Consider the following 6,983-nt stretch of genomic DNA (forward strand, 5'->3'; position numbering starts at 1 on the left):
TTGACCCCGAACCCCCACATCCTGACTCGCTCACCCGATCTGCCTTGCCCGAGGCGCATAGATGCCGAGTTGAACGCCAGTCGGGCCCGATGCTGATTGGCTGATCCTGAACAAGGGGAGGGGCGACAGACAGTGGAACCCAAGGCACGTGTGTAATAGCATGAACAAGTATCGCTCTACCTAACGCCCGAGTGGCTCAAGTCAACCACACTGCTTGTGCTGGTTAAAGTTTCGGGCCTAGCGGACTGGGGCAGGGCGGAGTGTCGCAGCGGTGCCAGGTCAGTGCGCCGCGACGTGACGGCCGGGAATCGGTCTCCTGACCTGCTCTAGAGGATGCTCCTGATGGCAGTCACCAGCACGGTGAGGTAACGGACAGGAGTCGGTCTCCTGACCTGCTCTAGAGGATGCTCCTGATGGCAGTCACCAGCACGGTGAGGTAACGGACAGGAGTCGGTCTCCTGACCTGCTCTAGAGGATGCTCCTGATGGCAGTCACCAGCACGGTGAGGTAACGGACAGGAGTCGATCTCCTGACCTGCTCTAGAGGATGCTCCTGATAACAGCCGCCAGCCAACAGCCGACCTTCCCGAGTGCGTCACCCCCCGCAGGCCCTGGCCACTGGGAGGGAGCGGCTCGCGGCCGTCGGCTGTCGTCGCACGGAAACAACGGACGAATGCGGACAGCGGTACGCAGCAGCGAGGGCGTTGTCGGAGACGGAGATGCACGCCTCAGCGGCGCTGTGGAGTGCCGCTCAGCCATGGCTAAAATGAGGGCGGAAACCTATATGTCCGTCTGACAAAATAGACTAGACATCAGGGACGCAGGTATGGGAGAGGAGGCAAAGGTCAATAGGCCCCTGTGCCGAGAGGTTTACTGCAGATACTGGGCGGTTTCGTGGTGATGAGGGTCCAGATTCGCAGGATTTCGGAGAACATTTGACACTTGGCCCCACCTGCCGGGGAACATTTTGACGTCGTGCCTGCAGTGCATGGAACTGCGTCGGAACCGACTGCATAAGGCAACACCCATAGTCAGCCCGCCTGCTCCTGGGCTTTCATCCAAGCAGCGTCCCGGTCGCGGGCGGTGGAGTGGCAGCAGCGGACTAGGCTAATCCTGGCGCGCCGCGTCACGTTAAACCTGTGACGAGCCGGAGCCTCTTCAGCCCAGCCTCTCCAGACACGACCGACCGCCCAGCAGCAGGACCAGGGAAAGTGGAGGGGAGGGGGCATCCCGGGACACTCCCACCGACAGCACGGACACGGGGCGTGAGTGCCGATCCAGGTCGCCTGTGCCAGCGGGCCGGCGCGCGAGACCCGCGTCGGACCCTGGTCACGCGGCGGAGCGCGTCGGCCCGCAGCCTGGCAGCGAGTGCGCCGATGGCCGCCTCAAGGGACCTCAATCTCTCCGTGTTCGGGCGAGGCGGCGCCTGAGTGCCGGTATAGTCGGCGGCGGACGTGGGCCGGCGCACCGCACGGAGCGGGCCGGAGCTGCGGACGTGGGCCGGCGCACCGGACGGAGCGGGCCGGAGCTGCGGACGGAGCGGGCCGGCGCGCCGGACGGAGCGGGCCGGAGCTGCGGACGAGGCGGGCCCCGAGACTTGGAGCCATGAAGCGGGCCGGAGCTGTGGACGTGGCGGGCCCTGAGACGTGGAGCCATGAAGCGGGCCGGAGCGTGGACGTGGCGGGCCCTGAGACGTGGAGCCATGAAGCGGGCCGGAGCTGTGGACGTGGCGGGCCCTGAGACGTGGAGCCATGAAGCGGGCCGGAGCTGCGGACGAGGCGGGCCCTGAGACGTGGAGCCATGAAGCGGGCCGCAGCAGCTGTGGAGCAGTTGCGGGGAGTCGCGTGGCGGATGGCTCAGGAGCAGCAGCTTACCAGAGTCCGAGTCATGGAGAGACTGGAGGAGGGGGAATCTGGTACATAAGAACGGTGGTTATGTGGAATGATAACAAGCACGGCTAAGTGGCCTGCGGATGTTTGCCTTACAGGGGGTACCGACCAGGTAGCCGTAAGGAGAACTTTGATGCTTAACAGCTCACTTAAGGAAGAAGCTGTAGGTGTTCACCACTGCTGAATTAAAAATTCGTTCCGATTGTCCGTCCCGGTTGTTGTGAGCACGCCCAGCCGACCCGGCGGCACCACATGACGTCCCTGCCGTGTCGCGACGCGGCCTCGGCCGCGCGGTGGGATGCGACCCACCGCCGCGGGCGCTGACCGCCGTCCCGTGGCGGACCGTTCGGGACGCGTGATAGGTGCGTGTATGCAAGCTGACTTATGAGTGGCAGTTCACCCGAACTAATGTCGTGCCTGCCTGGGATAGCAGGGGCAGGACGCCACTGGACTCGGTCCAATACAGATCGCCGCGTCGCTACACGTCTCTCTCTGACCGGGCTGAGCCGAACCGCTGGACAAAGACAACACACCGGTGACTCAGTTGCTTAAAGTGCCTACATTCCGATACACCCACCCGTGGCGGGGTCGGTCTAGCCGGTCAGACACTCGCAGTTGGCCTTAACAGGTATGGCCTGCGGCCGGTGGCAGCTGCCGCGCATAAGGCCAGTCGACGTCAGGGGGAGGGACGGACTGTGCCGAACATTGCAGCACGTTAAACCTTTGCCACCAAATTCTGCCGTTGCTCTGGAATTGCGCGATCGGATGGCAGGGGTCAGGGTGCACACAAGTACCGCTTTGCGTGAGGTCTGATCCCAGAAATCCATCCACTCAAAATGTTTGGATTAAATCTCTAAAAATAATAATTATCATTTGACAAATGGACTTGCCTGCAGAGTAGGAATGACCGACTAACCTGAGCACGGGATCGGAGGGAGGCTCTTCCAGACGACAGACCAGGTAGTCGCTGCCATGCCACACCCGGGGCAGTATCGCCACTCGAGACGAGACCTCCTCACTGGGCTCTGTTGCGAGCGCTCCTGGAATTCATCTCACTGTGTTATGGGTGAAAACAGGCGAATCGGTTCTAAGATTAGAACGTGCTGAAAGCATTCCTTTGCCTGAGTTGTGTCGACTCAATTGCTCAGCTACAATGCATGATAGCGAAATGCAATGCTAGAAGCAGTGAGCGTGCAGTCCCTGAAGAGCTGACGGTAGGGTTTCGGGGAAGATGAGCTTGAGTTTGAAAGCTAATTTGAGTTCCCGATGGAATTCCATAGGGTAAATATTGCAACGCTGTCGGAGCTAGGTGGTGGAGGAAGGGCAAAGCAGGATGCTCTCTTATTCGCCATGTCTGTCTTACGGCCAACTACTCCTCCAATACCATGCTTATCTTACCATTCATTGCTGACAACAACAAAACTTGCGCGCAAAATGTCTCATGAGATATTCAGGGCAGCGTCATTTCACTCCATCATAAAGCAAATTACCACTGCACTGTTGAAGCGGTCATTCTACAACAAATTATAGATTTTTGAACAGGTTGGCTCAGGAAGTACATCGAGTTTTAAGGCTTTTCAACGGATCCGGAGTTAAGATGACTGCAGTATCCGACATCATGTTATTGGGCAGAGCTATCCCAGCACGGGTGCTCACCTGGACTTTGCCATGACCACTTCGATCCACATATCCCGACACGCCTCCAGCAGGCGCTCGTCTTGCCCCTGAGCTGAACCTGACTTGATGCTATTATCACCGTAATCGGTCTCGCTTGGTCTGACTTCATTTGCAAGTCCTATGAGCATTACCGTGCGCCCAGCACACGCCCATATATTCGGAAGGGGCCGCTGGAAGGCCGCTGGCGCGCCGAACCCTATCGATCTGCTGCACAGGACGGAACGGCGCTCGGGGCGCTAGCTCGAACACGCGGGGGAGGCACCGAACACCGGTGCACTGCAGGTCGATTACCAAAAGTCGGGATGCATTTCCGAGCGCCCCTTTTCATTTCGTTTAATGGGGCTCGAAGCCAAACAAACAAGAGCCGCTTCACATACCCAGGAAATAGACTACTAGAGCAAAGCTGGAGGTCGCTGGCGTGGTTCAGCTCCTGTACCGCCACCGGCTCATCCTGCACCAGTCCAGCCTCGGTTCGACATGACCTTACCGCACGCTCACCTGTCAGCAGGACAAGTAGAGGCGTGAGGATCGTCTGACCTGTCAGCAGGACAAGCAGAGACGTGAGGACTGTCTCACCTGTCAGCAGGACAAGTAGAGACGTGAGTACTGTCTCACCTGTCAGCAGGAGGAGAAGGGATGCGAAGACTGCCCTCCTTTCGAACATGGCTGGTCAGTGACACGATAAAATGAATGTGACGTCTTGATCGGCGCTGAGATGAGGGCTCAACCACTGAAAAAATGAGGGCAGCAGATAAAATCACTACAATGGTTTGAACGTTAATGCGAACGCATTGTGATATTAAACGGTGATTTGACTGATAAAGCATGTGTGCAGTTGGGCATCGGCATTTCATTCTATGATTTCATCATTTCGGAATCTACTTGAACCATACAAAAAGGATAGCATTCAGCTGGCTTAACGATGCAACTAACAGCCGTAGGGTTTCGGAGTCGCCTCCGCTGTACGTGCTTCACTGACCGGGAGAAATTTTGTGTTCTTATATCGATGCTGGTCTGCAATTTTGCACTCCCATATCGATGCAGGTGCGCAATTTTGTGCTCTCACATCGACGCAGGTATGCGGTTTTTTGGTGGCACGACTGAGGCAGCGTATAGGGCTGAACACAAACGTCAGATATTGATAACGTTGGCAGAATCTGCCAATGATGTGTTATAGCTTGCAGTGGATTTGGAGAAAGTATCGACAGCGGAACATCGCTGGTTGGCAAGGCGTACTAATGCATTGACTATATATATATATATATATATATATATATATATATATATATATATATAGTCATATATATATATATAGTCATATATATATATATATATATATATATATATATGTGTGTGTGTGTGTGTGTGTGTGTGTGTGTGTGTGTGTGTGTGTGTGTGTGTGTGTGTGTGTGTGTGTGTGTGTGTGTGTGTGTGTGTGTGTGTGTGTGTGTGTGTGTGTGTGTGTGTGTGTGTGTGTGTGTGTGTGTGTGTGTGTGGGTGTGTGTGTGTGTGTGTGTGTGTGTGTGTGTGTGTGTGTGTGTGTGTGTGTGTGTTATTATATATATGGCGTATCTCACTGTCTTATTTATGTGAATAATGTTCCTCGCCAATGCACTGAACAACCTATGAAATGTATGACGCATGCATTTCTGGCAATGCCAACCATTTTCGGAGAAAATGAAAGGAACATTTGCCAGTGCCTGTGCACCAGCCATTGTTTCTTTGAATGGGAATGTGCGACAATGAAAACACTTGAAAATTTCAAGCAGCATTCCAAAACTCACAGGATCATCAAAAGGACGCCTAATTTTCACAGTTTTACCATGAAAACAATAATAAAATGCAACACGCGATGTTTGTCCGCGCAGTGACACGCATGCCTGTTATCACACTTAAGCTGTCAGCGTAGTCGAATGTGGCAGATACCCGCCAGCGCCTGGCGTGCTGTCTATATGGCTGCCAATGTCTGTCCTTCGCCCCGCCATATTTTGTTACGAGGGTCTGGTAATTCCGGCCACGCTCGGCGTAGTGTAAAGACTGACGGTGGTCCGAGACCTGGGCACACCAGCCATGCTTGTTACGGGGGTCTGGTGATTCAGGTCACGCTCGGCGCGGTGTAAAGGCTGACGGTGCTCCGAGACTTGGGTACACCAGCCACGCTTGGGTTCTCGCCGGCGCAATCAGCGGAGGAGATTGCAGTGTCGATGGCGGAGATGTCGGGAGTGTAGCAACACTCGGCCAGCGCCGGGTCTTTCGCACGTCGTGAAGCCAGCTGTAAGCGCGGCCGGGAGCACCGATCACTCGGCCAGCCCAGTCACGGATGAGAGGATATTGACGGATCCAAGCACACTCGCGTGCGCCCTGGACGAAAACAACTTAATTGGACAAACTTTATCAGAACGGCTTCGGCGTTAGACCTGCCTAAAGCAATTAAAACCCCGCCAACTTCGCCAGATGGACTGTTTAAACTGCAAATCGGCCGTCTAGGCACTCGCTTTCAACTGTCAAATTGTCGCCCAATCCATGATGCTTCGGCGTGATGTGTTTCTGTGACACGCTTCAAAACTTTTCAGTGCTGATGGTAGACCGCCAGCACCAGGAAAAAACCTGTCACGAGCTGCATCATGGGAGCACCGTGACGTAAAATGGAAATAGTTTGGGTACCTAAACGATGCTAGCTGATTGGCCGTGCCAGTGAAGCAAGCTATGGGAATGAAATACGAGCATCGTCGTTTTTCGCGGGCTGACAGTGTTGTCTCCCCATAGTTAAGTTATGCGCCCAAGGCATCTGTTAATATCACATTTTAGACAAATGGGCCTCTATAGTGCATTGCAAAAGTGGATTTAAAGCGTGATTTTAAGAATTTTGGAAGTGCATGGAACCACAGTGTATGAGACAAACGGTTCCGGTGCAGTACCCCACTTTATGTAATTGACTCGTGCACCACGAAATAGAAAACATCTTACCGAAAAAGCCGCATAAAGAAATTTGGTAAAATATTGGAAAACCAGCAACCTAGACATTTTCTGCTCTAGGCATTTCATATCATACTTAGCAAGAGTTAGAGAACCTGGCAGTGAACAGAAAGCGACTCGCCCATGACCAAGGCAAGGAATTTACCCATGACGAGGGCAAGGGATTCACCCATGATTTACGCATGAAACCATAAGTAACGCACTAGATGCACCGTATTTGAAAGTACAATTTCAGCCTTCCATGGTAGTTGTTTGGCCCGCAAATCAAGCAAACGATTTGCTCACCTGAGGCTGAGACCAGCTGTCCCGCAGTATATATATATCCCGCAGACCAGCTGTCCCGCAGCAGACACCACGCTTGCTCTCTTCACACAATCCCAGCCACCCAGCGTTCCAGGCCGCAGATGAAGCCAGCCCGCTGCTCAGAGACGCCGCCTCAGTC

At 54.5% G+C, this 6,983-nt stretch overlaps 1 long non-coding RNA gene across 1 annotated transcript; it reads right to left on the reverse strand.

Annotated features, from left to right (window-relative positions):
- Nucleotides 1-2,845: 2,845 nt before the first annotated feature.
- On the reverse strand, nt 2,846-6,922 carry LOC119105702 (uncharacterized). The gene is made up of 3 exons (XR_005095058.1): nt 6,827-6,922; nt 4,181-4,295; nt 2,846-2,928 (listed from the first exon to the last, which is right to left on the reverse strand). It is a non-coding gene; the product is annotated as an uncharacterized LOC119105702 (long non-coding RNA).
- Nucleotides 6,923-6,983: the final 61 nt, after the last annotated feature.

Source organism: Pollicipes pollicipes, unplaced genomic scaffold, assembly GCF_011947565.3.
Source record: "Pollicipes pollicipes isolate AB1234 unplaced genomic scaffold, Ppol_2.1 Scaffold_6138;HRSCAF=7277_pilon_pilon_pilon, whole genome shotgun sequence".
NCBI classification, from domain to species: Eukaryota; Metazoa; Arthropoda; class Thecostraca; order Pollicipedomorpha; family Pollicipedidae; genus Pollicipes; species Pollicipes pollicipes.